At 37.9% G+C, this 27,770-nt stretch overlaps 1 protein-coding gene and 1 long non-coding RNA gene across 4 annotated transcripts in view; one reads left to right on the top strand and one right to left on the bottom strand.

The window, feature by feature from the left end:
• LOC132692483 (uncharacterized) overlaps positions 1–27,770 on the top strand; it is a 176,441-nt gene that overhangs the window by 65,103 nt on the left and 83,568 nt on the right. The gene's annotated exons all lie outside the window — the stretch shown is intronic.
• On the bottom strand, positions 233–1,738 carry LOC144616181 (uncharacterized). The gene is made up of 2 exons (XR_013555273.2): positions 1,442–1,738; positions 233–743 (listed from the first exon to the last, which is right to left on the bottom strand). It is a non-coding gene; the product is annotated as an uncharacterized LOC144616181 (long non-coding RNA).

Here is a 27,770-nt window from a genome sequence, read left to right as displayed (position 1 = left end):
TTCCAATTTGCCATGTTTGGGGGCAGGTGGGGCATAAACACATGGGGTGTATTACTGGGACTACCGTAAGTATAGGCCTTCATGGGTATCTGCAAAATTTATCATCTGTGTTCTGTATAGGGAAGGTTATCTCCTAGGTAACTACCAGGTAATTGATGTTTCTGTAACAGTTTTTGAACATTTATAGCTAATACCCAGCACCCAGGAAGGGACAAGTGACGTACTCCGGGAATCAGAAAAGACTGTTTATTTCGCACAGGTGCCGGGCCAGCAGAGTCACCTTTAAACACTGTGCATCCTGCTATGGTTTTACTGGTTTTTTATACATACGTGCTTCCAGGTTGGGCGGGGCTAGTACAGTTCCTGGCTTCTGGCTGATACAAGAGGCAAGCAAGATTGTAGAAGCCAAAAGCATACAAGGGGAGTATCCTGCCCCAGACATCTGGCTGCCTCTTTTTATCTGCTTTTTACCAGCTTTCCTTCTTATCCCTACCTCCCACCCCCCCAATTCCCACCTACCCTTGATTCTCAAGCTGCTGTAGCAGACTTAGAGAAAATCAGTTTGTGGAGGCCAGGGAATCCTTTGGGACCATGGGAGGAGGGGTGAAGACCATTCTGGCTTCTTCCTGCTGGACAGGGACGTCGAAGGGAGGAATGTGACAGCTAGGGTTCTTTGCCATCCAAAGGAGAGTAGCAACAGCTAGAATGGTCCAACTGGAGCATCATCTGGAGTTTTATAGCTTCTAGGCAAGAAGAAACAAATCTGGTTAGCGTGTTAAGAATATAAGGACCAAACAGGAGGGCTATGAATTAGCCCATTAGGTCCATTAGGATAGGACCAGATAAAGGGAGGAGCCAGGATACCCAGTTCCATATATTGCTGCAAGAGTTCTATCAGTCTGTTAATTCTTTCCTCTATTTGATGAACCATTCCTTTAGTTGTTGGGCTATACCTCTATCCTTGATTGGTTAACATAGAAGTAGCATCCTCATGTTAGGAAGAGACATGTTCTCCCCTTCTCAGCAGTTAACAGGTATAACTGTCTTCTATTTTGTAATACTACTACTGCTAAAGAGTCTACTAGGTCTTGTAGGGTTACTGAAGAGTTTTAACTTGTTCTATGTCATCTGTCAGATCTTGGGATAGTTCTTGGTAGAAGGAAATAGATGAGTCTACTCGCCCAATTCCACTACTTACTCTGGCAGTGATTCCCATTCCAATTAGTAGAGGTATAGCTTGGATAGCTCGTTTAGACCAGGTATGTGCGGCCAAGGGGGATTATAAGGGATTGGTTGTTGAAGAGAATATTAATTTGGGGGGTTAGGAATGCAAAGGTGTAAATTCCTATCCAGTTAGCAGGCAGGCACAAATAAGCAATAATTCCACAAACAAAGAATATTCCCACAGGGGGAAGGAAACAGGGTGACTCAGGGTTTTTACCTGTTTGTATATCTCAGCTTGGTTTCACTGGTTGTTAGTTAAGTTTTGTAGAGGGGTTGTTCCCCGCTGGTCTTTAAAACATAAGGAGGCCCACCCTATTACCTTCATATCAGTAACCACGGGCCCTATTGTGACAGTTATGTTATCTGTTGACATGTTGCCGGGGATAGCCATTTTGATTACATTACCTGGGTCTGGGGCAGCCTCATAACATAAGGGGGTTAGAGAGAGACAAAACCAACAGTCCTTGGCTAATTAGGGTTAGAGGAGTTGAGAAGATGATGGGTTGAATTTAGAATCTGGTATAAGCAGAAGTTAAAGTCATAAGGGCCACTGAGTCTGATTTTTGGAAGTTTGGGTCTCCTGGACAGACTTCCAGAAGTTTGCTTTATGGAATTTTGTACCTCCTGTTGGGATGACTCCTTATAGTCCTGGCCTTGGACTCCCCCTCCATCAGACAATCCAAAGTGGGTTTGTTGTGCCTAGCAGGCATATTTGTCTGGGATTCCATGACATGATTGTTCCCTGTGAAAGGTGTCTTGCTTTAATTCTTCCTTGCCAATAAGTTTTGTCATTGTGGGAACAGAGCGAGGTTGACTGATAACATTTTGCATGTTGATATGTGTATTTGGTGAAGGCCTTGTGTGTAGTTCCCTGTCCTAAGGGTTGTTTCAGGCTATTCAGGGCAGGGGAAAGGGAGGAGCTCATGTGTTGGTCTTGAAACAGTCATCATTACATTGAGGAGGGACATCAATTCTTATGAGAGAACTCAGCATTAACGGTAGGAGAAATTTTTTTTGTGTGTTAGAGTAGGTTCCTGACAGTTTCTTACTCCAAATAGGGGACAGCAATCATAACTCAGATCATATACATCTAAGGAGAATAAGACATCCTGACACTAGTAAGTAGAGGAAAGCTAACAAGAGTTTGTGACTGAGGCGCCAGTCTGCGGGAGTAACTTGGGTAAGCCCTACAGCAAAGAGTATAGCAACGAGTATAGAAAGAGAAACAGGTAGGGGATGACAATGAAATTTGAGAGAGAATGATTTGTTATAGTTCATTTAAATTGCTTGGTGATTTCCTCAAGCTTCTGGTTACGGAGAGTTCTCAGGTGTTGGCTGTAGGCGGCTTATCATCTGCTATCTTCTTAAAGATGATCTGTAAAGGATTATTCTGGTTAGCAGTCACTTTCCATTCTAAGTGGTTGTCAGGAGACAGGTGGGCTGCCTTTACTCAAGGATGGTGGATTCAGGCAGCCCTCCTGCAATCTTGAGGGCTGTGGGTGTGGTTAGCAAAACTAAACAGGGTTCCTTTCAGGTAGGTCTGAGTGGTTCCCTTTCCCAATCTTTAATCCAAACCTGATCCCAAGGTTTGTGGGGTTATACACTTATTCCTAGGGAAATAGGTATCCTGTCTGTCACCCATCTATGTATCTCAAATACGGTTTTTCCTAATCCTTGTAGTTGCTTTTGTATTTCTAAATTTCCTACCTCTGTCAGGTCCCCTTGTTTTGACTAGTGGAGGGGGCCTTCCATATAGGATCTTGAATGGGGAGAATCCTATTTTTGCCCAGAGTGTATAGCATATTCAGAGGAGAGCTAGGAGTAGTATATCTGGCCAGGGCAGGTTAGTTTCCTGACATAGTTTTGCCATGGCTGATTTAAGGGTTCAGTTCATATGTTCCACTTTCCCTGAACTCTGGGGCAGGTAGGCTGCGTGTAAGTTCCACTGGATACCTGACGTTTCGGTTACTTGTTGCACCACCTCGGCTACAAAATCTGGGCCATTGGCTGAAGCTATGATTAATAGCATTCCATGTCTGGGAATGATATCCCTTAGCAAGGCCTTGGTTACGTCTCTTGCCTTCTGCGTGTGCGTGGGGTAGGCCTCAACCCAACCTGAAAATGTGCAGATGAATACTGGAAGAAAATTGTATCCTCCGCTGGGTCTTATTTCGGTAAAGTCCACTTCCAAATCCTTGACGCGTGCCTGTCCACAGCGCTGGATTCCCATATGCCCAGTGGGGCCCTTTTTTGGTGTTATTTGGAGCACAGAGGAGGCAGTGTTGAGAGACCAAGGCACAGAGGGAGTTGAGCATGTACATAGTAGAAGCTCAATAAGGTTTCAAGGGTGATTTTTCCTAGGTGGGTGAGCTCATGCTGTTGGAGAACCACCTGGTAGGTTAGCTGCTCTGATACATAGACTCTTTGGTCTGGAAGTACCCACCATTCTTCTTTTGTCCGGCCTCCTTTTTCCTGTTGTGCTCATTTTGTTTCTTGGATTGTGCACGTTGGGGAAGTTGGCAGTTCCGGGGCCAGCATGATTTTTGAGCATGTTTGTTTTCCCGCTGCTTGTTTAGCTGTGGTGTCAGCCTGTCTGTTATCTTCTGACAGTGAGTCTTTTCCTCTTTGGTGTCCCTTGCAGTGGATGACTGCTACTTACCTCAGTTCCCAGACTGCCCTTAATAGCTTTAGGATTTCTTCCTGATTCTTTTTTGTTTTCTTCCTGTGGTCAAAGGTCCTCTCTCCTTGTATAGAGCCCCATGTACAGGTAGAGTGGCAAAGGCATAGCACAAGTCAGTGTATATGTTGGCCCATTTGTCTTTACTGAGTTCTAGTACTCTAGTACAGTTCTGCTCTCTGGGCTGACCACCCCTGTGGAATGGCCTTTGCTTCTATGACCACAAAATCAGAGCCTACCACATAACCAGTGTATCTTTTGCCTTCATTCACAAAGCTGCTGCCCTCAGTGTACAGGATGAGGTCAGGATTTTGTGAGGGCCTGTATGATAGGTCAGGTGGGCTAGAACAGACTTCATCAGGTACCTGTAGACAATCATGCTCTGGAGGTCCTGCCACTAAAGGCAAGAAAGTGGCAGGGTTTCGAGTTTTTATGGCTTCCAATCTTATTCATGGGTTCTCACATAGCAGTCCCTGATACTGTGTCGCTCAAGCATTAGTTAGCCAGTGTTGTCCTCCAGCATCCATCAAGGTAATAAGAGAATGGGGAACCTTAGCATTTATGTTTTGCGCCAATGTGAGTTTGTCCGCTTCCTCGATTAAAAGTGTGGTGGCTGCCAGGGCCCTCAAACAGGGTGGCCATCCTGCCACAACTGAGTCAATCTGCTTTGAAAGTAATGCCACTGGTCTTTGCCCAGGTCCAAATTCCTGGGTGAGAACCCCCAGGGCCACCCCATTGCTTTCATGTTGAAATTTTGTGATACATCTGGGAGTCCCAAGGCCAGTGTCTCTGTGAGTTTTGGTTTTAGAGTTTTAAATGCCTTTTCCTGATTAGGGCCTCAGAAAAGGGGTGCCCTTTCTTCCCCCTTTAGTGCCTCATATAAAGGTCTGGCCAACTCCAAGAATCCTGGGATCCATATGCCAGCAGAATCCTGCTGCTCCAAGGAACTCTTGGACCTGCAGGTGGGTAGTGGGAACCAAAATGGCACAGATTGCCTATTTCCTTTTGGCTCCCGGCATCCATTTGCCTTGGGTAATTTTGAAGCCCAAATATTTAACTTCCTGTGGGCAAATCTGTGCCTTTTTCTTTGACACCTGGTATCCCACCTCTGCTAGTAGCCTGAGTAGGGCCCTGGTTCCCTCCCAGCATTGGGTCTGCATGAGACTGGCTAGCAGGAGATTGTCCACATGTTGGAGGAAGACACACCTTAGGTCCTGTCCCAGAAACCTGGCTAAGCCATATGCCAGTGCTGCACTGAATAATGTTGGTGAATTTTTGAATCCTTGTGGCAGTCTAGTCCAAGTGAATTGTTCCTTTGCCCTTGTGGTAGAGTTTTCCCATTCAAAGGCAAATAGGGGTTGGCTATTAGGCGCTAGCTGGAGACAGAAAAAGGTGTCCTTTAAATCTAGATATGTGAACCATCCTGCTTCAGAGGGTATGAGTCCTAGTAGAGTATATGGGTTAGAAATGCAGCATGATAACTGTTTCATTAATGGCTCCTGGATCCTGTACAGGGCAGTAATCATTTGTCCCAGGCTTGTTCAAGGACAGCAGGGGAGTATTCCATGGGGACTGGCATTGTTTTAGAAGTCCCCATTTGAGTAGATGTCCAAGTGTGTCTAGATCCCCAGGCATGCCTAGCATGGGATCATATATTGGCATATTTTGACAGGTTGGGCCCCAGCCTTTAGGTCAATTAATATTGGGGGCTGTTTTGGTTTTTTTGTTTGTTTGTTTTTTGGGGTTTTTTTTTGTTTTTGTTTTTGTTTTTGTTTTTGCCATACCAGGGGGGTTTCTTTCTGCCCAAACTGAAGGGAATTCAGCTTCTAGCTTGGGGGCCGTGGTTGGCTCACCAGGAGGGAAAGTATATAATCTCCATTCCTCTTCCCATGGAATTCCTGATGACAGGGACAAAATCATGAGTTAGGCCTTTTAGTTTAGGCGCAATTACATCTGCCCATCAAGGTGAAGGCTATTTCTGTGCTCAACTTGGCTTGGAGGTCTCTACCTAACAGTGAGACTGGGCAGTCAGGTAGATTCATGAACTATTTGGTGACGCCCCAGCCAGCATTGTTGGGGACTGAAAAATTACCTTTGGGTTTGCATCCCAGTGGCTCCTACAATGGTGACTTCTTGACCCAACAGAGGTGCCACTTTTTGTGTCACCACAAAGTGTTCGGCCCCAGTGTTGACCATGAAATCTATTGTCTCTCTCCCTACCTTCATTTTGACCATGGGTTCATGGGGACCTAGTTGGATAGAGACTGGTCTTTCTTAATCAGAGTATATTCCTGACAGCCTGATCAAGTCAGCCTCAGGTGGCTCTGGTTGGTAGTGACTGGGTGGAGTGGAGGTTTGTGGTTTTCCTTTTTGGTGGTTAGCACATTCATTTTTCCAGGGTTCAAATTCTTTACCATAGGCATATTGATCCTGTCCCAGTGGCACCCTTTTTTGTTGTTGTTGTTCTTGAATCCCTTGTCATTTCTGTGGGAGCCCTTTCAGAGGGGGTGGTTGCCCCAAGGCCAAGACCAAGAGAGCTGCCTTTTCTTTCATTCTTTGGTCTTCCTCCTTTCTGGAAGCTCAATCCCAATTTACAAAAATATCGTTAGCAATTTCCAATAGTTCAGTGGAGTTTTTCCCAGTGAATCCTTCCAATTTTTGGAGCTTCTGTCTAATGTCACCTTGGGCCTATCCCACAAAGGCAGTATTGACTATGTGCTAGTTTTGGGGGACTTCAGGGTCAAATGGAGTGTAAACTCTGAAAGTTTCACATAATCTTTGATAGAAGTCAGCAGGGTTGTCTTCTGGCATTTGTAGGACCTCAGCTACATTTTCCATGTTGGTGAGATTTTGGCCCCTGCTTTTACCCCTTGGAAGAAGGCATGTTGGTATCTTTTTAATCTGGCCCTTCCTGCTTCTATGTTGGGGTCCCAGCGGGGCTCCTCTTCAGGCATAGCCTCCCATGCCCAAGCCTCAACATCTAACATCTAGTTTTCCATCTGGTGCCTGAGTCTGGAGCCATTTTCTGGCTTTGGTGACATTTTGTCTGTGCTCTTCCATGTTGAAAAGGGTAAGCAGAAGCTGCTGACAGTCAACCCAGGCAGGATTATAGACTATAGGAGATCTATCATTGCCTGTAGCTTCTCAGAGTAGGGTGGCATGTTATGTTTCCAGTTGAGAAGGTCAGTAATGGAGAACGGTTGGTAGTAGAAAACTGATCCCCCCCTCTTGTAGGGTCCCATCAGGGCCTATTCTCTGGAGACATCTAGTCTTTCCCAATGGCATCTGCATTGCCATGGGGGGCCTTGGACCTTGAGATGATGACCTAAGGCATCTTCCTACTAGTTCATGTGTCCCTTGTTGGGGAAGACTGACTGTTGGTGGAGGTGAAACCATGGGGAGTGGACTGTCAGGCAAGCGAGGTTCCCTTCCCTCGACTGAAGGGACGCTGGGGGGCATATGGTGGCATAAATGGAAGGACTTCTTCTGTATTTTCTTGGAGGATGGGGGGTGGTTTTTTCTGCTGTGAGGTCTTCTTCTTGGCCTGTGCCACTAAGACCCTACATTGTCCCTTACTATTAATGCAGAACTAGACCCATGGAGGCTTGACTTGGGCTATCTCCAGTTACTGATTGATGTATGGGAATTGATCTAGGTGGCCAAGCATTGCCACTATTTTATAAACAGCTCAGACTGTGGAGACACCTACGGTGCCCTCAGGGGCCCAGCCTACACCAAAGTCAGCCATTTTAATTCACAAAGGGTGCGTAATTTCCCCGGGGAGGGGGGTCAATTTGACCCCATAGTCATCTGAAACTCCTTTTTTAAAATTCTTAATCATACACTCCAAAACAGTTGGTTTCGAGGAATTTCTCCCCATCCTGGTATCCTAGATGGAACCCTCCCAATGTACAGTGTCGCAGGACAAACATGAGGGCAGAGGTCATTGCATCTGACTGGCCTCTCCCCTCACAAGGACTTAGATGCCTCTTAGCATTGGCAGGTCAGTCTAAACCCCTGACTAAAATCAGGCCTCCACAGACCTGATTCTGCCTTGAGCCCTATGAGGTCATAGCAAGATCACAGGGTAAGACCCACTCGGGCTCCCTAGCTGAAACCGTGGAGCACGGACACTCACACACACATTCAGAGATTGCAGACTTCCACCCAGGACTTCCCTGTCCTATGTGGTGACTATGTCGCCCCGGGGGGTGATCAAGATCCCCTTCTGCCTCTAGGGTCTGAACTCAGTACTGGGTCCCCGCGGACACTCACCTGATCCGATGTCCCTTCCTGGCAGGATTTTTGAAAATTCCCCCCCAGGGTCTGTGAGAACGTGGCTGCAGCTGGTTATTATCTGGCGGTGAGGGTCAGAGTTCAGCGAAACCACTCGTGCCACACCTTCCTTCCCGTCGCCGGCCGAAATGTAGGTGCTCTGGCTCCTGCTCCCGCTGGCTCTAGACAACAATGGTGCAAGGGGACAGCACGGCTGTCAGTTTCCCAATGCACGAAAATGTTGCAGCAAATTCTTGGCACACAGGAAGGGACAAGTGACACGCACTCCGGATATCAGAAAAGACTGTTTATTTCACGCAGGTGCCAGGCCAGCAGAGTCACCTTTAAAGATTGAGTGTCCTGCTGGGGTTTTACTGGCTTTTTATACTTATGTGCTTCGGGGTTGGGCGGGGCTAAAACAGTCAAGCTTCTGGTTCCTGGCTGCTGGCTGATACCGGAGACAAGAAAGATTGCAGAAGCCAAAAGCATGCAAGGAGAGTATCCATCCTCGGACAACTGGCTGGCTCCTTTTATCTGCTTTTTACCTGCTTTCCTTCTCAGCACCTAACCAGAAGCTAATTCTCTACCAGAAATCCTAAATTGTATTTGCTTTTGAGCTTCCAACCCCTGTTGATTTACTAAACTTCTAATGATTTAAGATTTCCAGCATTTTCATTATTTAGTTTCTTATTTTTGCATTGCAAATTGTATATATGTATATATAATCAAAAATAAGGTGTCCTTAATATGTTCTCTCGCTTACTTGCAATTAAAAAAAATCACACTGGGAATTATTCAAATTCGTGAAACCACTTTTCAAAATTCATTTTACAAGATGCATTTGATGAATGCAAAGTAAAATTGTTAATTTTTTTGCTATTTGAATACCCGAAGAGAATTTTAAAGAAAATAATATGGCGACTTTCTCTTCAAGAAAATACAAGTACAATTTGTCATAGTTTGTATTTATGCTTCTTAAAAAAAACTTTTGAAGTTTTACTTTGTTACTGATAATACTATTTTAGTTAACCTTAGCTTTAAACTGGTAAAAAAAATAAATTATTCTTCTGAACCAAGAAGGTTCAACCAAGGTATTTGATGGGAAAGAACTCAAGATTCACAGTTATTTGTAATTCACAATGAATATTCTGTCCTCTGTCGTTAACTGTTCTCACATTCCCTAAAATATCACAGAAGTAGTGATTATAGATATTAATTTCTTTCTGACATCAGTTTCAATGTGGTGGGAGAGGTTCTCCACACCAACAAGCAATACTTAGACACCAGCTCGGAGTCCTACAGTTCAACTCAATTCTAATACTATATATCCAGAGAAAGCATCATATTCTACAGATTCAGGATCAGTCCTACAAGACTACATCCCCACCACACACACCTCAGACACCGGTCGCAAGTGTCATTTGTGCTTCTGACCAATCGGCTATAGGTTGGAGGTTCCAGACTCCCTCCTTGGATTTCAGGCACCAGTCACAAGTTCAGGTTGTTACCTGTACTTCTGACCAACTGGCTATAAATCACAGTTTCCAAGATCTTGGGTTTAATTTGCTAGAGCAGCTCACAGAGCTCAGAGAAACACTTGATGGAAGAGATGCTTAGGGCAAGGCATGGGTAAAGTATGCACAGCTTCCATCCTTTCTATGAAAGTGCCACTCTCCCCAAATTGCCATGTGTTCTCCAAACATCGTCCTTTTGAAATTTGATGGAGGCTTCATTACATTGGCATATAGTAGCCCCCCACCCCTTATCTGCAGGGAGTACAACATCCTGTATATACTATATTTTTTCTTATATACGCAAAAAGCTTGTTATGAGTAAGAGATAATCCATAGTAACTAATAATAGAATGACTATAATAATGTACTTTAATAAAAGTATGTGAATATGGTCTTTCTTTCTCTCTCTCAAAATATCTTACTGTACTGTTCTCACCCTTCCTGTGATGATGTGATATCATAAAATGCCTATGTAAGGAAGTGAAGTGAATGACATAGGCACTTTGATGTAGAGATAGGCTACTATTGGCTTTCTGCAGATTCACAAGGAAGATCATCTGCTCCCAGACCAAAGTTGACTACCTATGACTAAAACCTTGGAAAGTAAAACTACAGAAAGGGAAACAGTGGATAATGGAGACTACTGCAATTGATTTAGACATCAGCCATTACACTCAATCTCCAGACCTGCTTCCTTCAATGGAAGGGTTGGGAAAAGTCCCAACCTTCTAACCACAGGGTTGGCCTCACTGGCAATCAGCCCCCACCCTTAGGTTACCTAAAGGCTTTCTAAAAATCGCTTTATTAACATAACAAAAGACACTTTTATTGCTTTTATTACAGGATATTCCAGGAATTTTAGGAGCTGTGATCCTAGAACCATGGACAAAATCAAATATATAGGGGAAATATATTTTAGTTATCTGAATGACAAAATATTATATAATATATATTTCTTATAAGTCACAATATATCAGATATATAGAAAGTTGCATCAGATATGTACAATTGGTTGTGCCTCGGTGGTTCAGTCAGCTTAAGCATTGGACTCTTGGTTTCAACTCAGGTCATGATCTCACTGTTCCTGAGTTTGAGCCCTGCATCGGCTCTGGTACTAACAGTGTGGAGCCTGCTTGGGCTTCTCTCTCACCCTCTCTCTCTGCTTCTCCCCCGCTCAAACTTTCTCTCCTTCTCTCTCTCTCTCTCTCTTTCTCTTTCAAAATAAATAAATAAACTTAAATAAAAGATATGTAAAATTGATATAAAAGCTATTTCCATGAGGGAATTTTTTCCCATAAATAAAATATAAATTTATAACCAATAACCTAATATATATTTTTGAAACTTTATATGTTATAATGTAACAATAGATCACTCATATACAAGAAAACAATCATAATTATTTGAGTTTGGCAATAAACAGAAACAGTGTTCCTTGAGTAAGCCTACTTTCTCTTTGGTAGCCTCTGACCTATGACTTGTGTCCTTCAACCTGCTGAAAGAAAGCTTACCACCTTTTCGTTAATTAGAAGTTTTATTTTTGAGGTTATATTTATTTATAATGAGCCCTTTAAAGAAATTTGGAGTGCTTTGTAGATAATCATAAAAAAGTGAAAAAATGTTTTTTCTAAAATTTTGTTAATATTTTACCTAATCTGAAGTAAGTAAATTCTTTTAATAAAAAAAAATGCCTGCTCCAAGTTAAATGAAAATGTAGATGCCAGATATATGTAAATAGAAAAAAAAGGACAAGTAGTATGAAAGACATATAATGATCCAAAAATATCCATACAAAAATTATTTATCTCTCAATAAAAATCTCTCTTCACTGTAAAGGTATATAACACAGGAATTTTATACATTTTGTGATAATACTAATGTTAATAACCTCTCTGGAGGAAAGTCTACATAATATTTCAAAATTTGAAATGCTGATAACCTTTGATCCATTTTTTCTACTTACAGGGATTTATGAAAAGGAATAGTTAGACAAGTGTAAAAAGATGTATGCATAATTGTCCAACCTGTCATTTTTTTTTTCTAATAGTTAAAAATTGGAACCAGTCTAAAAAGCAATTAAAAAGGGATTAGTTACATACTGGATCCACAAATGTTAAAACTAAAGCAGTAGATTCCAAACAGTTATCATAGAAAAATACCTGAAGGTTATGAATACAAAAAAAAAAAATCATGTTAAAGATGGTCAGTATGTTTGCTTTTCATTGCAATGAATTTTACATCTCTTCAGAGTGATCGTGAGGGACTACTGAGCCTCGCTGCTCGCAGGGAATCCTGAGACTCTTGCTGCTGTTGTCACAAATATGATTATTTTGTGCTGACCTTAATCAGCATTGTTAAGGTCAAGTAATTTACTGCTCATTGATTCAGAAGAGTCTTAGTTTTGACCTGCACTAGATCCTCTGAGTCGTCATTGCTTTCTCCATCTCAGAACTTGCCCAAGCAGTCTATGTTGCAGTGTGTGTCTTAGAATCACCTTCTCTTTCTTTTCTTTTTTGCTTTCTTTTCTTTTCTGCTTTGTTTTCTTTTCTGCTTTCTTTTCAGGTTTCTTTTTTCTTTTCTTTTCTTTTCTTTTCTTTTCTTTTCTTTTCTTTTGTCTTTTCTTTTCTATTTCTTTTCTTTAAATATTCCTTCTTTCCTTCCTTCTTCGCTCCTTTCTTTCTTTTCTTTCTTTCTTTCTCTCTTTCTTTCTTTCTTTCTTTCTTTCGTAACCATTTGCCAAGCCCAATGGATTAAACTATAAATTACATTTTCCTCTTTCATTGGGGATACTCTCCAATACCTGGGTCCTTTCCCCATCACAGAGGAGTCAAAAAAGACACAGAGGCTCTTTTTTGCCTTAATACACCAATGTGTCATTCCCAATCACGAGAGGCACAACCTTATTGGCTCAGGAACACATTTTGAGTTAGTTCCCTAGATACCCAGAAAGAAAGATTAACCTCTTACAGGTTCATTCCTTAACCTGTTTGGAGTTTTCCATAGCCTACTTCACGTCAAGGATAGTAATATTCAGAGGTGGTGAGGATCCTTGTTCTTCACACTCTTCTTTCTGTGGACTTCTGTGAAGCAAGAGTTTTCCTTTTTATGACTTCTTGGTTTAGAATTGCTTATGTCAGCTTCTAGATCTCAATAACTATGACTTTTACCAAAATTTGAGATTCTGACTTCTAATTTTTTTCTTTTGATATGTAATATAGAACTTACAATTTTCACTCCCAACAATCAAAGAAAGATAATATGTTTTCTTTTTCTAAGTGATGCAGTATATGGATAGCGTTAATATTAATCTGGAAGGTGCTTTTCCAAAAGTATCAAAAATAGCAAACAGGAATATGCACAAAGTTTCACAGAAATACTCAAAAGGTTATTGGATGCATTATTTTGGACTAATATAAGATCTCATTGAGTAAAATTTGCATATACCCTTTGCATTTAAATCACCACATAGTTAATTAAAATACACACAAAACAGTAAGCTATTATGTAACCTTATTTGTATTTCTATTTTCTCTAATAAACTCTGAGTTTATTGTTGGAAGCAAGGAAATTAATTCACATTTCTCTGTCCTAACTGTTCCTAGTTCATAGAAAAGAGGTGTTTAATGGATGGCTGTTGAATAACTTAGCAAAATTGAAAACTACTAAGTAATAGACAATTCAAATATTCTTGAAGAAAAAAGAATATCTGGTTACATTACAATTTTAATTGGTTGATTAGTGGAATTGGTATTCAGCATCTAAATAAAAATTGGGAGACTATATTAAAATATATATTATTGGCACTGCCTCCTCCAACAAAACCTCCAATATACATTTATCTGTTATCCATTTCAAAAATGGAATAATGATACTAATAATTGTATAAATTAATAAGATATTATATAGGAATGCCTGTTGTTCCCACTTTTTTAAAGATTTTATTCTTAAGTAACCTCTTCACCTAACATGGGGCTCGAACTTACAACCCCAAAATCAGGAGCGGCACACTCTCCAGACTGAGTCATCCAGGCACTCAGACTTTTTTTTTAAGTATTAACACGGCTATTTTCTCTGGGTTAGAAATTTGGAGATTAAGTAACTTCCCTATTGTGACCAAATGGTGTCAAAAAGATTAGGATAGGAATGCAAGTCAGTGTGACTCCACAGTTCACATCTTTAACTCTCCATTAGATTTGACTCAGGTATATTAGTACCAAAAACTGAGTCCCCTCAAAATACATCAGTATCTTCAATTTTCTTACATATGTACCTCACTGTATTTGGCAGATATTTCAGATTCATTTTAAAAATAGCCTACTATTTAGGTTCTTCATCTAGAACGTTAAATATTTTCATAGTCAATAAACAACAATGTTGAATATATGAATAGAATGAAGGATATAAACGACTGCTTTTATTGAATTAAGTCACTCCTTCCAGTGTCAGTTCCACTTCCACACCAGATAATTAAGAGCACTTATTACTTTGGAAAAGATACAATTTAGTAGTAATTAAGTAAAGGCAACATGACAGCATATATAGTTTTGTCAAAGTGTTAACTGTTAATTATTCATTATAAAAATTGACTAAAACTATTGATACAATCTATCTTTTCATTATCACTTCTTCATGGTAACACTTTAGTCAACTTTCCTTCATTAATCCACAGAGCAAAGTGTAACATTAAGGAAAATTAGAGTTTTTTTTTTCTTTTTGCGACATTGTACAATAATAATTAGGATTCACTGAATACTTACCTAAGGAAGACAAAACTGTGTTACATAAATGTATTTTATCTATTATTTTTGGAGAATTTATCATAGTTTCTATCCATAATCTCCCTTAATACATAGCTCCATTTATCAGAAGTTATGAAACTTTTTGTGCAAAAAAAAATAAGGACAACAATGAGAGAACCCCATACAGCTATTAGAATGGCCAAAATCTAGAACACAACACCAAATGCTGGTGAGAATATGGAGCATCAGGAACTCTTATCGATTGCTTGTGTGATTGTAAAATAGGACAACCACTTGGGAAGACAGTGTGGCAGTTTCCTATAACTCTAAACATACTCTTACCATACCATTCAACAATCATGTTCCTTGGTATTTACCCAGTTGAGAACGATGTACACACAAAAAAATCTGTGCATAGATGTTTATAGCTGTTTTATTCAAAATTGCCAAAACTTACAGCGATCAAGTTGTCCTTCAGTAGGTGAATGAATAAATAAATTGTGGTACATCCAGACAGTGGAATATTATTCAGTGCTAAAAAGAAATGAGCTATTGAGCCAGGAAAAGACACAGAGGAAACTTGAATGCATATTACCAAGTGAAAGAAGGCAATCTGAAAAGGCTATATGCTATATGACTCTAACTATATGACATCCCAGAGAAGGCAAAACTATAAAGACAGTAAAAAAATAATCAGTGGTTGCTAATGATTGTGGGGGAAGCAATGGATGAATAGGCATAGCACAGAGGATTTTTAGAACAGTGAAACTACTCTATATGATACCATAAGGATAGTTACATGTCATTATAAACTTGTTTAAACCCATAGAATGTACAACAGCAAATCTGAACCATAATGTGAACAATAGACTTTGGGTGATTATGATGTGTCCATGTGGGTTCATCAGTTGTGACAAATGTACCATTGTAGTGAAAGATGTTGATAATAGAAATGACTGTGCATGTGGGGAGGCAAAGAATATGTAGAAAATATCTGCACCTTCTGCTCAATTATTCTGTGAACCTTAAACTGGTCAAAAAAAAAATAATGAAGTCTGAATTTTGAAAATCTCACAAAAATTATCATTAAAAAAGTAAAAGCTTTTCCCCTTTCTATTTTTAGGAGTCATGAAGATCATTATGACTTATCCTTGTTACATAGATCAAACTCATGGAAGTATGTTCTGTTTTGTTTTAATTTTATTTACTTCCTGGTTGTGGATTTATTATTTTTCATATGTAAAAGAGCATTGTTATTTTTTTGAAAATACACCTACTGGTATAATTTTAAGAAATTTCAATTTTTGTGATATTATTTAAAATTAAATTTCTTTTTATTCCCTTAAATGATTAGGCTCCATTGGGAAAAGTATTTGACAATCTGACACAATCTGTGACTTCTTTCCCAAAGATGGCTGGGTTCATATTTAACTGATATTTATAAAGAGGGTGTAATTGGGTTTCTTTGCATAGAAGAATCATATAAGAGGAGATTAAATATCCAATAATAAAACATTTAAAGCCATTTTAAAGTATATTGTTTTCAATCACTCTCTGCTTAAAAAATCCTTTTTTGTTTCTATAAAGTCAAGTGACAATCATTTAAATATTTATCATATTTACTATAATTTAAAATGCTATGCAGATGACAGAAATAAAATGATTATGCCATTTACATATACAAAGTAAATTTTGTTGATGTGATGCCACTTATAATATGCAAAGTAAATTTAACTCAACAAATAAACATAAGTGGATGTTTCTGCTAAGACACAATATATGCATATTAGGAAACCTCTCATTTTTCAGAATTTTGTCCTAAAAATGGTAAAGGAAGAGTAGCATTAAAACACACCTCTCAAAACCTCTGCAACTAATTACAAAAGTCTTACAATTTCAACAAAATAAACTGCAGATTTTTGAAAACATATATATTAAAATCCTAATAAATAAGCTCCACCAAATAGAAGCGTGTCTTTTTAAAAATGTGAAACCAACTGGATAAAAAGGAATGTAAGGAAGGGCATGTGGGTGACTCAGTTGGATAAGCATCCAACTCTTGATTTTGACTCAGGTCCAAAACAAGCCCAGTGCGCTAGATCTAAGCCCTCTGCACTATTAGGATGGAGCCTGCTTGGGCTTCTCTTTCTCTCTCTCTCTCTCTCTCTCTCTCTCTCTCTCTCTCTCTCCCCTCTCTCTGCCTCTATCCCTCTCACATAGGTGCTCTTTCTCTCTCTCTCTCAAAATAAATAAACTTAAAAAAGAAAAGAGATCTTACCTGGTCTTAAAAAAAAAAAAAAAAAAAAAAAAAAAAGAATGTAAGAAATACTCACGTATGCTGAGATAGATACATGGACAGGAATTGAAAAGAACCATATAGTAAACCCTTCCATGATAGCATGCAGAGATAGGAGGGAGTGAGTAGTGTACATGGCTTTCATATACCATACTGAAATTCATCATAGCACTCACCTGCATTTGTGTAATTTGTGTTCAATTACCATCACCTGGTAATGCAAATATTAACAATTTGTAAACCAATGTGACTTTCATGTTATACTGACATCATGTCCATGTTTATCTAATACATATGAGCTTTTTTTCTTTGCTTTTAATTTCAGAAATTCATATTAGAATAGACTACAAAGTCCAATCTAGGTTCAGGACACTTTAATAAGAACTACGATGCAAATGCAAAACACTAAATAATGAAACCAATATCGACCCGATGGAATTTTCAGTCTAGTGAGGAAATAAATAGATGGAACTATATCCACATATTTTATTTCTACCTATAACCACATATACCGATATCTCTACCTACTTACATTGATTTTATTTTGTTATATCTATGTGTGTGTGTGTATATATATATATTCATAACTATGTCTATAAAATAACTTAAGTGACATAAAAGTAATATGTACAAAGTAATTTCTGTCTAAAAATAAATTCTGTGTCCATATTACCATAATACCCCTGGCTGAATTCCGCATCAAAATATCAGGAGGTAGAATGAAATGGCTTTTGTTAAGCTACTGAATTTTGGAATCATTAGTTATGCATCAATAGATAATTGAAAAACATTCGTTTAGAAAATACTAAGGATGACAGAGCAGCCTTGAATGCAGTGATGTATTAGGATATTATGACTATTAAAATGAGTTATAGTAAACTTTAATTTTCTGTACACAGAACTGGATATATAATTTTCAGGTCAAAAAAAAAAAGAAAATGTAAGCTCTCTTATTCAAAGATTATTAACAATTTTAAGATGACAACAGCAGGGAATTAAACAAAGTTCAGGGTCCTATTGAACGTATGGCCTGCGTGACTTTACATAGAGCCCATTTGTACATAAGCTTTAAAGTATGTATACTTAGTTATCCAGTAATGTAATCATACTCCCTGAGATACACTAGAAGCAGCTTAGTTATATTCAATTTATGTTAAAATCACCTTTTAGCAGCCATACAACGTATCATCAAATAATTCAGTTTTAACTATTATGTCCATCTCCTTTATGTTTCATTATCAGCCTTAAATTGCAGAGGCACAGGAAGAGCCTTCTGTTACAGCTACGAAAATAAGAATGAAATTGGGATATAAATCAAAACATGGCAGGGGTCATATTGACCAGACATACAATCATTGGAAATGTAAATTATATTTTGTAGGAGAAAAATATATAGTTCAAATGGGTACCTCAAAATATTGCCTTTGAACAGCTCCATCCTGTTGACTTTGAATTATAACTTATCAAATTTAAATTACGTGCAGCCATGAACATGTTTAAAATTCTTTTTGGTTCTTTAAATATTATACTTTTTTATTTGTTATTCAGTATTTCATGATGTCAGAGTGCCGCCGTTGTGGAATTAAAGGTCTTAAGCTTTATTTACCCACACTAAATCCCTTTCTGATTCCATGTACTTATGTTTACTTGCTGTGCTGATTTTATGTTCAGCACCAGCTTTGTCATCAATCCCCTATATTACTCTGCCAGACCACCCTACCTCTGACATTAGATTCTGCATGAAGTTGGTTATAAAGGAAAGAAACAGAACGAAAAGCTTGTTATTTTATAGTTACTTGTTTCTTCAAAAAATCTCTCTATGTAATCTTTTAGAATTCGATGAAACCCTGATAGGTATAAGTAAGCAAAATTAGTTTAAAGTAGATCTTTTCTGTAAGGACACTTGGAAAATATACAAAAATTCTGCTGAAACAATATGCCAGCAGCCAAGTAATGAGAACATTGGAGCAGAGATGATCTCTTATTAATGTGTTCCTGCTAATTTATTTTCAAAATAAATATGTTACAAGGAACCCATATGAGTGATTTTATATATTTTTTCCTCCCAGTTGTAGAATTTTTATTCAACTACCTTCATTTAACTAAGGCTTGTTTTTTCTTAAAATAAAGTAAAAATCACTGTGCAAAATCCATATACATCGTGAAAATATTAGACAACTGAAATAAGTAAAATAAGAAGAGATACCCATTATTTTACTAACCATATGTTTCAATAATTTCCTGATGTATATCCTATCAGACCAAATTCAATGCATATAGGAATAAATAAGTATACTGCTTGAAAACATGTTTCAACCTTGCAAGACATTGCTTCCATCCTTAAAATAAGTGTCCATCTGGCACATAATTTAATGACTATATATATAAGTTCTTCATCTTTAACATTTGCCGAATTATTCAATGTTTATATTATTTCTATATTATTACTACTTTAATTAATCTTGTTGCAGCTAATCCTTTGTTAAGAAATGCAAGTATATCTTCAGAGTATCTTCTTTAAACTATAAAAATCTGGAGTAAAGGTATACATATCTTTTCAGCTTTTTCAAACATATCACCCAATTAACCTCTAGCTTAAGTTTAGATTTTTTCTTCTTTTAAAATTATAAATAAAGTCAATAAAACTAAATATTTGACATGCAATTTATACTAATATTGTATATTGTAATAATTTCATATAAGTTCCCTTATTAAACTGGCAAAATATTTTATGAGTTGGTATTATTCTCATAAAAAACAAACAAAACTATGACATAGTGTTTGAACAATTTGCTCATGGTTATGTTGCACTGTATTAGAAAGTGAGGGCTCTGTGATTTAAATCTATGCAGGTTTAATCCAGAGTCTCTAATTTTATACACTGAGGCATATTTTTAATACATAATTTTTATGCATTAATATCATAAAAATATTTTCATAAAATACAAACAAGTTGATGTCAAAGCTTCCCGAAATCATTGCACATTACTCCTAGTGACTAGTGTTCTTACTTCTACATTAATTTGACTTCTTTGAAAGAGAAAGTAAATATATTGCTGACAGCTAGACATTATACTAAGGGTTTATGTCTCTTATTTAAGCTTTTGATCTAAAGCTTAGGAAAATGTGCTTTGATGAAAAGTAGATGGTGGAATATTACTTCTAATAAGAAGTGAATGTTTTCTCTACTAAGGTAAAGTTTAAGTAAGCTTTTCTTTCCTCTTGCATGGCATTTACATCAATAGATTTTTATTATATTGTTATTTGTGTCCACGTATTTCTTCACCACACTGAAGGCTACTTAATGGTTCGAACCATTGGGGCCGATCATTGGATCCCCAGTACTTTGCAGACTGTTATACGTTCATATTTTCATTTATCGATTCAATAAAAATTTATTTGGCACATATTATTGACTACAATATGGTTGGCACTGAGAATTAAATGGAGTACAAAACAGGAAATCCCTGTGTATCACTGGCTTTGTATTTAGTGGAAATGAAAAATCAACTAATGTAGTTGAGTCACCCAAATATATTCTTAACATGTGCTAAGTGGCTTCCCCAAATAAGCTGGTATCAACAACATTTAAAAATGTCCTGGGTGTGTGAAAGATTCTTGATCAGATGTCTAGACTCAAGAGTTGACTTGATAAACATGTTGTGGCTATATGCCGGGAGAAGGAGGATGGGAGGTGAAGGGGGTCTTTTGTTGATAGTATAGTCAAAGAAACATTCTCTAAAGTGTAGTTTTGTCAGAGTCCTGTAGAGTGATAAGTAGCTCACATGAGAAAACACAGGTAAGGACATGCTGTTCCAAGGGAACAGAGAGCACAAAAGCCTGGAGGCAGGAGAGAGTTTGATATAATGTAAAACTAATAAAAGAGAGAAAAGACTAGAAAGTAGTAAACACTTAAGCTAAATGGGGAGATTCATGAGAAGAGAAGTTAGAAATGAAAGCAGAAGCAAGTTCATTTAGGTATTTTGCCTAAGGAATTTGGATTCTAACAAAAATAAAAAGACAATGAGAAGTTTTCAGCAGAGATAAAACCCTTGTGATCTAATCTACAGTTTTAAAGAAACCACTCTGACTTCACCATTTGAATGGAATGGAGAGAATGATGTTTGTTGAAAAGGAGACCACATGAGAAGTTGTTGCTCTGAACTAGGCTGATGCAATGGCAGTTAGACAATGGAAATAGTGGACATGGCTTAACAGAGTCTATCTGAGATGTAGCTCAGAGTTAAAAATGATAGAAGTTTGGGGCACCTGGGTGGCTCAGTCGGTTGAGCATCCGACTTCGGCTCAGGTCATGATCTCGCGGTCTGTGAGTTTGAGCCCCGGGTCAGGCTCTGTGCTGACAGCTCAGAGCCTGGAGCCTCTTCAGATTCTGTGTCTCCCTCTCTCTCTGCCCCTCCCCCACTCATGCTCTGTCTCTCTCTCTCTCTCTGTCAAAAATGAATAAAAACATTGAAAGAAAATTTTTTTAAATGATAGAAGTTTGTGAAGTTTACATGGTTCTTTTGTTCTATGTACAAATTGAGCTCCATCAAAGAATGGACCATTTTTAAACTACCTTTAATGCATTGTGTCTGCAATGAAACCTGACAAAAATGTTCAAAGACTGTTTATAAAAATGAATGCTCTCTTTTTTTTTTTCTGACATAATGTGCTGCAAGTTTAATGTAAAATGTGCCATGTACATTTTTTAAAAGTTCTCAAATTTTCCTTATCTTCTATTTGCCATGTGAACGATAGATGTCAATTATTTGACATGCCAGAAGGCCCAAGTTCCATCTTAATCTGTGGCGTAATTTCTTAGCTGCTTCCATCCTGAGCTTCCAATCAGCAGATCAATCCAGTGGGCATAACTCAGTCTTAGTTCACCCACGAACCCATGGCTCAGCGCAGAAGTAGCAGCCTTTGAAAAGCACTCAGACTTTATGCGAAAAAGAAACCATAAATGCTTTCTTACCAATGATAAACATCAAAACTTATCTGTAACAAAAGCTTCTTGCTGCACAAATATAACCCTTAACTTCCATTCCCAATCAGCACATTCTATTTTCTTTTTTCATTTTTGATACCAAACTTATTTTAATTCCAACAGAAAAAATATTAGGAAATTCTGTTTCAGATATGATGTTATATGTTGGGACTCAGAGATAAACAAACCATATGGCTCTACTCGAGGAGTTTATAATCCACAGAGAAAAGAAACTTGTACAATTTAATTGTACATAATTACTTTTCTTTCAGTGTCAGACTTGGCTTGTTTCAAACCAAAATTCTCTGAGGATAAGCATTAAATATATATATATATATATATATATGGTTATATGGTACTGGACTGTTGCCAAAATGTATAGAACTTACTGAGTAAAATTCTGGAAAGAAGAAAATCCCAGAGTGTCCAATATTTGATGCTAGTGTTTCCCTTGAGGTAATGGTCTAATCAGAAGCCATGATTAATGTGCTGACAAGCTTAACAGAAAGAAGTAGAAGCTGAGATGCTGAGAACCAGAGCAGCCTAAACAAAGTTTTTGATACTTTCGTGCATCTAGGGGGACAAAAATTGGATTTAGGTGCTTGCCAAGACAGAGAATCACTGGTAAACATTTCCATACTTTCTGTTGTGATCATGAAGGAATAACCATAAGAGTAAAAGTAAGCCAGAAATTGATCGGTATCAGTCTAAGACATGTAACAAATTACCCCAAGCATTAGTCGCTTCAAACAACAATCATTGGGAAGGTTGGCAACTTGCTCTGATATTGCTTTGGCTAAATTCAGTCAGCGGATGTTTTGGCTGGGGCTCCATGATCTAAGCTGTCCTCATTCATATGTCCAGTGGTTGGTAGGCTATCAGCCAGGCTATCTGGGTTATTTTACACAAGTCCTCTCTACCAGGCTACTCACACCAAGATTAAGTTCCCTTCAGCAAAGTCATGGACAATGTGCAAGTACATTCCCAGATCTCTTCGTATCTCATTTGCCTAGATCCAAAAATTAACAAAATAGTCTCCATATCTTGATGAGAAGAGCTACAAAGAGTTTGTGGCTTTTCTTTTCTTTCTTTTCTTTCTTTTCTTTCTTTCTTTCTTTCTTTCTTTCTTTCTTTCTTTCTTCTTTTTTATTTTTCTACCATATTTCCCAGGTTTAAGTCCATATTCAAATCAGATTAATGCTGATTTGATTAAGGTAATCTCCCTTGGCTGCCAGGAATAAGGGCAATTTCTCTCTTAGTAAAGATAACATCACCCAGAAGATAAAATTATCTCTACAATTTTTCCTATATGGTAACTAGGACCCAAAAATATCATGACATCAAAAGGACAGTAATTAAGTGAAAGGCTAAAGGAAAAATAGACAAAGGAAATGGGCCCATGGGAGATCTAAATATTAGTGTTAGTACTCACAGGCTCCTAAGTAACTATAAATATTCAAAAAGTTAAAATCAAATTATCGTAATTTTTTTAAATTCTGGGAAAAAAAGATATTTGTCAATTTTAGATATCCTAGGCAAAATCTGATAGCAGTGAATAGATGGAGCTTGTTTCCTGGACTCAGAGGAGATAAATTACTAGGGGCAATAAAAGTATTTAGAGAGCTATAGAATTAATTTATAAATGGAAAGTCTTTACGGTCTCCAGGAAATGTCTACCTGTATTTTTAGTCCTAATATTTCCTGTTTTTTTAAACTACACAGGAAAGAGGTGTTAATAATTAACTATTAAAATTAATTAATAGTTAAAATTAATTAAAATTAATCAACACTTCTGTGCACTTATGTAAATAAAATCAGTCAAAAAGAGAAAAATATGAAAGTAACGAAAAAATCACAGAATTGCCGAATAACTATATTTCATTACATCTGTGCCTTAAGGAAGAGAAATAAACCAAAGAAAGAATGAGGAAAAAAGTGAAAAAAACTGTCAACTCGTCTTCATCTCTCCTATCTTTCATCATGACTAACATATTATATCCCAAAACATATCACACAACATATCCTACCATACTAATGTCCAAAAGAGATCTTAAATTCCTCAAGCCTTGCATATTGAGAATCATGAAAAACAAAATGCTAGAACTTTTGCATTCTGAAGTAAGAGATGTCTTGTGTTTAGTTTTATCATATCTAACTTACATTTCATATGATCAGAATCTATAATTTCTAAGGAACAAACTGAACTTGAGATTTTGCCTTTAAATTTTGCCTAAATATTTTTATTCAGAGAAGCAGTGTCATAATAATTGGTCTTCCTTGCAAGGACTCAACTAAAAATATAACTCAGTACTTGGGGCGCCTGGGTGGCTCAGTCGGTTGGGCGTCTGACTTCGGCTCAGGTCATGATCTCGCGGTCCGTGAGTTCGAGCCCCGCGTCAGGCTCTGTGCTGACAGCTCAGAGCCTGGAGCCTGTTTCAGATTCTGTGTCTCCCTCTCTCTCTGCTCCTCCCCCATTCATGCTCTGTCTCTATCTGTCTCAAAAATGAATAAACGTTAAAAAAAAATTTTTTTTTAAAATATATAACTCAGTACTCAAATCTGTCTTTGACACAGTTTATTAATAATTATTCAGAATAGCACACACAAATGCAGATGCTCCTTCCCAAAGCTAGTTAGGCCTACCACGTTTGTGCTGTTCTCTTAGTGGTAGTGGATAAAAGATGCATTCATTCACCTTTCCCTAAGGGGATATTCTAACACATTTCAGGTTTTAAAAACTTCACTGAAGTACAGGCCCTTGAAATTTAATTGGCTTTCTCTGCAACCTCTGATATTTTGCATGTTCCTACGGTATCTATGATACCTGCTTTTCAAGCTCACCATATTCTATCAGGAGGATATCATCAATCTAATAGACCAGTATGAGGCCTTGGTCTTGAGAGATGATCACCTTCCCTGTAAACTCAATTGGGACAGTCGAGGAGTTGATGTAGACAGATGGGAGAGTGAAATTTTACTGCCATGCATGCTGGGTGAAACAAATTTTACTACCTTTATCTGTTCATTGTTTGCAGGGGGTGGGAGTGTATTGTCAGATTGCAGGCTTTTTACCAGTTAAAATCAGGAACTATTTTAATTTTCTTCATTAATCATATTTTGAACACAATTCCATTTAGACTCACTGTCTGATTAGGTTTGTAATCCAATGCCATTTTTACCAGAACACTCTGTGTTTTTCTCAGGAGGAGCCAGTGAATTAAAAGGGTATTGGAGGGGCGCCTGGGTGGCGCAGTCGGTTAAGCGTCCGACTTCAGCCAGGTCACGATCTCGCGGTCCGTGAGTTCGAGCCCCGCGTCAGGCTCCGGGCTGATGGCTCGGAGCCTGGAGCCTGTTTCCGATTCTATGTCTCCCTCTCTCTCTGCCCCTCCCCCGTTCATGCTCTGTCTCTCTCTGTCCCCAAAAAATAAAAAAAAAAAAAAAAAAAAAAAAAAAAAAAAAAAAAAAAATAAAAGGGTATTGGAAGGAATCACTAATGTTGCCATTTAGTCTTTGACTGTGGAACCGATCTCTGTAATTCACCCATGTGGCATGAAACTCTACAATTCACAATACTGCTTTGGGTCACTCTTCTGGCAAGGAGGGCTTAAGCCAGGGCGGTTCTTCACACACAGTAGCTGTTACTCCGTTTGTCAGTAATGGTTTGCCACTGATGTCTATTTCAACTGCTTAGTAAAGATCTGGAAACATACCTACAACATAGGATCCGAAGGATACAGGTTTAAATGATTTTTGTGAAAACTCCACTTATCTGATCTCTGATCTCTATCTGAAGCATTCTGTGTCCAGTTCAAGGCAATATCCTATACATTCTGAAAGTTCTTATGCCATTTTCTCAGGGGTACAGTTGCTTTACAACATGACTGCTGGGATCTTTGGAGATGATTTGGAGAAAGATTTACAATCTTCTAATTCAAACAATACTCAGCATGCCCCTAGGGCAATACTGACCCCAGTTACCAGAATTAGATCCTTGGTTTCCTTTCCTCTTTAGGATCTTAGCTTGCAATACCTCATTAGTAGTTCTTTGATGCTTTTAAGAGAATGCCTTTATGTTTTGTCCTGATTTTTTTTGTACTCTTTATTAAGAGTTAAGTCTAAAAGTACAAAATTTACTTAAACTTAAATTATCTACTAGTCATCTCAAGAATTTTAAAATTGGAATATAATTGGAAATTTTTTTTAAAAAATACAATATCAGAGGATTTAACTATATGTAATACATCAAATCCTCTCTTTCCAAAAATTTGCATATCTCTACGTGGGCTTCAGAATTTTAACTATTTAAATAAGTCTTACCTTTTTATTTATATAAAAGCTTTCTTCATGTTTCCCAATAGTATATGTTGGGATTTGATCATTTTGCTTTTTATGAAAGGTGTCACTTTTTTTTTTTACTACATTTTGTAAGTATGTTCTGTTTTTACATAAATTATCTTATTCTCTCTTTTTACTAAATTTTATTTGGGATAGAAGAATAAAACTATATCACATGTTGGGGTGTGTGGGTGGCTCAGTCGGTTAAGTGTCCAACTGCTGATTTCAGTTCAGGTCATGATCTCACAGTTCCTGCTTGGGATTCTCTCTTTCCCTCTCTCTCTGCACCCCCCCACCCCACTCATTTTTTCTTTCGCTCTCTCAAAAATAAACTTTAGGGGCTCCTGGGTGGCTCAGTCGGTTGAGCGTCCGACTTCAGCTCAGGTCACGATCTCACGGTCCGCGGGTTCGAGCCCCGCGTCGGGCTCTGGGCTGATGATGGCCCAGAGCCTGGAGCCTGCTTCCGATTCTGTGTCTCCCTCTCTCTCTGACCCTCCCCCATTCATGCTCTGCCTCTCTCTGTCTCAAAAATAAATAAACGTTAAAAAAATATTTAAAAAAAAAATAAAATAAATAAACTTTAAAAAAAGCTATATCACATGTTATATTCAGCCATATCCAAGTGGTTTATAGTTTACACTGTAAAAAAAGCCTCATAAAAGAAAGACAAACAATATAGATATATATTTAATTTTAAGAATAGGGTAGGCCAATTTATGCATACAGACAAAGGAAAAATTGAAAGAGGAATATATTTTGTTTAAAAAAAAATAACAGAATTCCTTATTTAAGGAAGAAAATTAGAAAGAAGATAAGTCACATGAATTCTATTGATTAAGACAAGAAAATGAGAGAAGGAGAGATTAAAACATTGAACGTATTCTCCTCATCTTATTTGATAAGTATTTTCCCTGGAGGGTGAGATCTGAGATATGAGTTTATTGCTCCCTAAAGCTATGGTTTAATATTTGTGTCTCCCCCAAATTTATATGTTGAAATCCTAATGAGATAATATTAAAAGAAGAGATCTTTGAGAGTTGGTGAAGTCATGAAGACGGAGTTCTTATGAATGCAATTAGTGCTATGATAAAAGAGACCCTATGGAAGCTCCCTAGCCCCTTCCACCACCATGTGAGGACAGAGTAAGAAGTCCACAGTCTGCAATCTAGACGAGGACCTTCACTAGAATCTCATTACCCTGGTTAGTACCCTGGTCTTGGACTTCCAGCCACCAGAACTGTGAGAAATAAATTTCTGTTGTTTATAAGCTGCCCAGTCCATTGTATTTTGTTACAGCAGCCTGAACAGTCTAAGATACCTAGTAAGACTCAATCTCCCTTACCATTCATAGTATAAGCATCTCTTAAAACTGAAAGTAATTTTAGGAGTTATCGATGCAAAAAATATTTATATAAATGACATGGACTTAAAGTCATTGATCATTGATCATTTTCAGTTACTAATTGAAAGAGACTATGTCTTCAAATGCTGAAGAAAAAATGCATGTGTTAGAATCATTGAGAGATGATACTGTACTGCCTTGTACCTTATGAAAAGGAATAACCAAGAGAATGTTGATTATTAGAAATTTTTATTTTATGATCAAGTAAAGAACTTAAGCATTATACATGATAATACCACTGAACATGTAAAACAAAAGACATGTGAAATCCTGAAGAAAATATGTGCTCTAAAAATTTATATGAAAGTGGTATATATAACA

The sequence above is a fragment of the Panthera onca genome, chromosome B1 (genome assembly GCF_046562875.1).
Source record: "Panthera onca isolate mPanOnc1 chromosome B1, mPanOnc1 haplotype 2, whole genome shotgun sequence".
Lineage (NCBI taxonomy): Eukaryota > Metazoa > Chordata > Mammalia > Carnivora > Felidae > Panthera > Panthera onca.
The sequence above is the reverse complement of the archived record's forward strand: the minus strand, read 5'-3'. Positions and strand labels throughout refer to the sequence as shown.